General features: G+C 40.2%; 1 non-coding gene across 1 annotated transcript; it reads right to left on the bottom strand.

The window, feature by feature from the left end:
• Positions 1 to 3,675: 3,675 nt before the first annotated feature.
• Positions 3,676 to 3,779, bottom strand: LOC112774940 (small nucleolar RNA R71). The gene has a single exon (XR_003189393.1). It is a non-coding gene; the product is annotated as a small nucleolar RNA R71 (small nucleolar RNA).
• Positions 3,780 to 6,898: the final 3,119 nt, after the last annotated feature.

Raw genomic sequence — 6,898 nt, 5'->3', positions numbered from 1 at the left:
TGTCTAGGTTATCATCGGTTAGGTGGGAAGTTTAAGTTAATCAAAGATTCAAATTTCAAGCTCACTTGACCATATGCATCCTACCTTGATCCTAGCCCCATTACAACCTATGGGAAGTCCTCATGATATTTGTATGCATGCATAAAGTAATTGTTGATTGTTAGATGAAAAATGAATCTTGGAAAGCATGATTAGGAATGAATTGAGTGAATCAACTCCATACACTTGAGTGCATAGAGCGGATACACATCCGGCGAGGGTTCAATCGCTCAATTACATGTTTCCACCTATGATAATCTTTTCTTGCAAGTTTATGAACTATTTCAAATGATTCAATCCAATTTTGGTTTGCTTTGATTGCTAATACCTTAGCCCTTATGCTTGCATGTGTATTCTTGAAAATTGATTTATTTTGACTAAGCCATTGCATCATGTAAATAGATTGCATATAGATAGATTGTATTTAGTTAGTGATGCCAAGGCATCTTAGGCTAGTTTCACTAGCATTTTTCTGTTAGTTTAGTTGTTTTATGCATTTTCTTGAGCTTAAAGTAACCAAGAATGGTTAAAATGAGAACAAAGCAATGAACCATCCAAACAGTATGATTTTGATGCAAATTCCATGAGTTTTTAGTTATATTACTTGAATGCTATTAATGGAAGATTTCTCATGAAATTTTGCAAGACTTTGATGCAATTGTTTGGATGATTTCAGGGAAGAAGAGGCTAAGCAAGGAAGCAACAAAATCAATAAAGGAAGCTTGAATATCACATGTGGAGTTTAAGTTCCAGTTTAAGCCTAAACTGGAACTTAAACGCCAGAATCAGGAAGGCTAAGAAATGCTGGAATTGAAGTTTAACCTCCAGTTTAACCTTAAACTGGAGGTTAAACGCCAGAATGAGAATGCCACTCAGGAAGGAGTTCCACGTTTAACCTCCAGTTTAACCTTAAACTGGAGGTTAAACGCCAGAATGGGAAAAGCACCAGGGAGCCATTTCCACGTTTAAGCTCCAGTTTGACCTCAAACTGGAGCTTAAACGTGTTCGACCAAGTTTTCTCCTCCAGGGTTGCTCTGTCCATTTCCACGTTTAAGCTCCAGTTTGACCTCAAACTGGAGCTTAAACGTGTTCGACACCTCCAGGGCTACCCTTCTAAGCTTCCACGTTTAACCTCCAGTTTAACCTTAAACTGGAGGTTAAACGTGTTCGACCTCCAGGATGCCTCCTTCCATTTCCACGTTTAACCTCCAGTTTAACCTTAAACTGGAGGTTAAACGTGTTCGACCTCCAGGGCTGCCCTTCCTATATCCACGTTTAAGCTTCAGTTTAACCTTAAACTGAAGCTTAAACGTGTTCGACTACATGACTCTCCAGGGCTGCCTTCTTCCATTTCTACGTTTAAGCTTCAGTTTAACCTTAAACTGAAGCTTAAACGTGCTTCTACAAAAGGCCTCACTGGAAGTGTCTGGCGTTTAAGCTGCAGTTTAAGCTTAAACTGCAACTTAAACGCCACTCTTGGAAAAGGTTTCTGGACCAAAAATATTGTGGTTTAAGTTAGTATTTGAGCACAAACATTAACTTAAACTTATTCTGGTATGAAACCCAATTGAATATCATGGTTTATGGGATTGGGCCTGAAGGATTGATGAGTCTGAAATTTCAATTTATTGAGTCATGTGCCATTATTTGTTTATCACTAAGTTGGCTCAATGAATGTTACAGAATTTGGATCAGCAGCCTCATCAAGATTATGGATCATAAACCCAAGGCAAAAGGAAAGCAGGGAGAGGCCTCAAAGCCCAAGAAACACAACAGAAGCTCAATATAGAAAGTGTATAAATAGGATAGAATTTAAGTTAGAAGGAACTTTTGGAACTTTTACTTTTGCATTTAGCTAGTTTTCATTTCTTTGTAATTGAATTCCGAGCTATGACTCACTAAACCCCCTTTCATTGGGTTAGGGAGCTCTATTGTAATTCAATGAATCAATAATAGTTTATCTTCTTCTTCAATCTTTTCTCTTGAATTTTGTTAGAAAGCTTCTCGATCTAATTCCATTGGGTAGTTGTCTTGGGAAAGAAACTACCCATAATTGGAATCCTTCGGAACCTTGGGAAAGGAATGGAGGATTCATGCTAGAGAAGCTTTCTCACAGTGAATTGGATTGGGGTTTGGATGGATATTGTGACATGTAATCCTACCAAATTGTGGTTCATGAAACTGTGTGGTATAATCAGTGATCGAGCATCATCTCTTCTTATGAACATTTAAACCAAGGGATTGGGAATTTGTTTGTTTTTAGAGAGAATTGGTGAGCCAAGGGATTGGGATCCAATCATATAAGATTGCCAAGCAAAATTCAATGAATGCATTGGTTGAGGAAGAGATATACATGTTTTGATTCGGAGATCTCAATATCTCCTAACACCCAATGAATTCCCCATTTCTGATTTCCACTTTCTCTTTACATTCTGCAACTCAATTTATGCAATCACCCCCATTCCCTTTTAATTTCAGCAATTTAGCTTCTGCTCTTTAATTCATGCAATTTAAGATTCCGCCATTTCAATTTCTTGTCATTTACTTTTCCCGCCAATTTTACATTCCGCAATTCTCATCTAAATCTTGATTCCGCTCAACTAGAACACACTTCTAATCCGAATTGCTCACTCAACCAATCCTTGTGGGATTCGACCTCACTCTATTGTGAGTTTTTACTTGACGATAACCGGTGCACTTGCCGGAAGGAATTTTGCCGATCGTGCAATTTCCTAAATTGTAGCATAACTAGTTTATGCGCATCAAGTTTATGGCGCCGTTGCCGGGGATTGGTTTTCGATTGACAATTCTCAAATTGGAAGTTAACTAGATTGAGCATTTTTTTTTTTGTTTTGATTAATTCAGTACAAGTTACTTGTTGAATTTTAATTTCTGCACTCTGTTACATGCTTTCTTTCTTTATGCCTTTAAATTCAAGCAACTAACCCACTGACTCACTAACTGTTTGAATTAATTCCTCAATTGCTCTAACCATACTCTTCCATTAACCAAGAGTATTTCACTTGTTTGTTGCCTGTGCTGTGTTCTTGTATGACAGGTAGGAGAGGAGAGACATCAACTCCTCCATATACCGAACCAGAGAGGACCCTTCATAGACTTAGAAGGGAAGCAAGAGGGAAGAGAGTACTGGGAGAAGAAGAATCTGAAGGAGAATCTGAGGACAATTTTGAGGAAGCTCTAGATCTCAACATGGATAGAGAAGTTCACAACCATGAGAGAGCTGATGGAAACAATGCCATTCCTGAGAGGAGGGTTCTTAGTTCATACATAAACCCAACCTCTGGGAATTGTGGTAGCAGCATTCAGAAACCACCCATTCAGGCCAACAATTTTGAACTCAAACCACAGCTAATATCACTTGTGGAGAATCATTGTTCATTTGGTGGGAGTGCTAATGAAGATCCCAACCAACATCTCACAAAATTCCTGAGAATTTGTGACACTGTGAAGTCCAATGGAGTCCAGGAAGATGCCTATAAACTGCTTTTGTTCCCATTTTCACTTAGGGACAAAGCAGCTAAGTGGCTGGAATCATTCCCAAGGGGGAGTCTAACAACATGGGATGAGGTGGAAAGCAAGTTTCTGGCACGTTTCTACCCCCCACAAAAGGTCAATAGGCTTCGATCTGAGGTTCAGACTTTTAGACAACAAGATGGTGAAACTCTCTATGAGGCATGGGAGAGATTCAAGGATTTGACAAGGAAATGCCCACCAGACATGTTCCATGATTGGGTGCAATTGCATATTTTCTATGATGGACTGTCTTATGAATCAAGGAAGGCTGTAGACCATTCATCAGGAGGTTCATTGAACAGGAAAAAGACTGTGGAAGAAGCCATTGAAGTAATTGAGACAGTGGCTGAGAATGAGTACTACTATGCATCAGAGAGGCACAACACTAAGGGAGTCATGGAGCTGAACCATGTTGATACAATTCTAGCCCAAAACAAGGTGTTTGCCAAGCAACTAGCAGAGCTTACCAGGCAATTAGAAACAAAGCAAGTAGCTGCAATACACACACAAGATCAAGAGGAAGTAAGCATTGAAGGAGGTGATTGGGAAGAGGCCAACTATGTGGGAAACCAACAAAGGCAATCATATGATCCACATTCCAACACTTACAACCCAGGATGGAAAAATCACCCAAACTTTGGGTGGGGGAACCAACAAACCCAACCACAAAACCACAAGCCTTACAACCACAACCAACATAACAATTCCACATACCAAAACTCCAACCAAAGATCATACCAAGCCACACAAAACACTTACTCCCAACCATCATATCATGGCCAAAATAATCAACCTACCCAACCTAATCCGAACCAACAATTTCAAGATCAATTAAACCGGATAGAAGGAATGCTTGCAACCATGAGTCAAGACATAACCGAATTGAAAGCTTTTAAGGAAGAAGTAAATTCTAACCTGCAAAACCAAGGAGCTGCCATCCAGAAGCTAGAAAATCAAATTGTGTATTTGTCTAAGCAAACCCCTGGGACAAGCGTTTCTCATGCTGCCAAGGCTATTGCAAGGGAAGAATGTAAGGCCATAACCCTCAGAAGTGGAAAAAATCTAAAGGAGATCTCAAAGGAAACCACAGAGGATGAAGCAAAGGAAAATGTGAGAGATAAGGAACAAGGACAATCTTTTACATCGTCTGCAACAAAAGAAAAAGAAAAAGAGATCCTGAAGCCTTATACACCTAAGGCACCATATCCTCAACGTTTGATGAAAAGTGAAAAGGATGGCCAATTCTCCAGGTTCTTGGAGATTTTCAAGAAGCTTCAAATCAACATTCCCTTTGCTGAGGCAATAGAGCAAATGCCACTATATGCAAAATTCTTAAAGGAATTGATGACCAAGAAGAGAAGCTGGAGAAATGAGGAAACTGTGTTGTTAACTGAAGAATGCAGTGCCATCATTCAGCACAAATTGCCTCAAAAATTGAAGGATCCAGGCAGTTTCCAAATCCCCTGCATCATAGGAGAAGTCATGGTGGAGAAGGCCTTGTGTGACTTAGGGGCCAGTATCAATTTGATGTCTCTAACAATGATGAGAAGAATGAAGATTGAGGAAGCCAAACCAACAAGAATGGCCCTCCAATTGGCAGATCGAACTTTTAAATTCCCTCATGGGATAGTTGAGGATTTGTTGGTGAAGGTGGGAGATTTTATATTTCCTGCTGATTTTGTGGTGTTAGATATGGAGGAAGAAGCCAAAGCTTCAATAATTCTGGGAAGACCTTCCTGGCTACTGCTGGAGCCATCATAGATGTACAAAAGGGTGAACTCACTCTTAGACTACATGATGAGAAATTGGTGTTTAATGTATTCAAGGCAATGAGCTATCCATCAGAATCACTAAGGGAATGCATGAGGGTGGATGTAGTGGACATTGCAGTACAAGAAACCTTTGAGGAAACAACAAAGGAAGTGGCAGAGGAGGAGTTCACCAAGGACATAGAAGTTAGTGACATCAAGGCTGCTGAAACAACCATGCCAAACATGCCAGAGATAGTGAAAGAAGAGAAGGAAGCACCAAAACCTGAGCTCAAAGCATTGCCCCCTAATCTCAAGTATGCATACTTGGGTAGTGATGAGAGTCATCCTGTTATCATTAGCTCTGCCCTGAGTTAAGAACAGGAAGAAGAATTGATTAAGGTGCTACAAACTCATCAAGATGCCATTGGATGGACCCTAGCTGATTTGAAGGGGATAAGTTCATCAATATGCATGCATAAAATCTTGTTAGAAGAGGATGCTAGACCCTCCATCCAAGCTCAGAGAAGATTGAATCCCGTCATGAAAGAAGTGGTACAAAAGGAGGTCATGAAGTTATGGCAGGCAGGGGTAATCTACCCCATTTCTGATAGCCCATGGGTTAGTCCCATCCATGTAGTTCCCAAGAAAGGTGGCATAACTGTGGTGCCAAATGAGAGGAACGAACTCATACCCACAAGAACTGTCACTGGGTGGAGGATGTGCATAGACTACAGGAAGCTCAATGAAGCCACCAGAAAAGATCATTTCCCACTCCCATTCATGGATCAGATGCTTGAAAGGCTTGCAGGACATGCTTACTATTGCTTTTTGGATGGATACTCAGGCTATAATCAGATAGTAGTTGATCCTAGAGATCAAGAGAAAACATCGTTTGTTTGTCCATATGGAGTTTTTGCTTATAGACGCATGCCCTTTGGATTGTGCAATGCACCTGCCACTTTCCAAAGATGCATGCTGTCCATCTTTTCGGACATGATTGAAAAATTTATTGAGGTCTTCATGGATGATTTTTCTGTGTTTGGAGATTCTTTTCCTAGCTGCCTACACCACCTTGCCTTGGTGCTTAAGAGGTGCCAAGAGACTAACCTAGTATTAAACTGGGAAAAATGTCATTTCATGGTCACAGAAGGAATAGTCCTTGGCCACAAAATCTCTAATAGAGGCATTGAGGTGGACAGAGCTAAGGTGGAACTCATTGAAAAACTACCTCCACCAAGTAATGTCAAGGCAGTTAGGAGTTTTTTGGGACACGCTGGTTTTTACAGAAGGTTTATTAGAGACTTTTCTAAAATAGCCAAACCTTTGAGTAACTTGCTTGTCTCTGATACACCCTTTGTATTTGATAAAAATTGCATGCTAGCCCATGAACTTTTGAAGCAAAAACTTTCCTCTGCACCTATCATTGCCCCACCTGATTGGAACTTACCTTTTGAACTGATGTGTGATGCATCAGACCTTGCTATTGGGGCAGTGTTAGGACAAAGGAAAGACAATTTGGTACATGTGATTTATTATGCCAGTAAAGTCTTGAATGATAACCAAAGGAATTACAC

Source organism: Arachis hypogaea, chromosome 18 (genome assembly GCF_003086295.3).
Source record: "Arachis hypogaea cultivar Tifrunner chromosome 18, arahy.Tifrunner.gnm2.J5K5, whole genome shotgun sequence".
Taxonomy (NCBI): Eukaryota; Viridiplantae; Streptophyta; class Magnoliopsida; order Fabales; family Fabaceae; genus Arachis; species Arachis hypogaea.
This window is presented reverse-complemented; position numbering and strand designations above follow the sequence as displayed.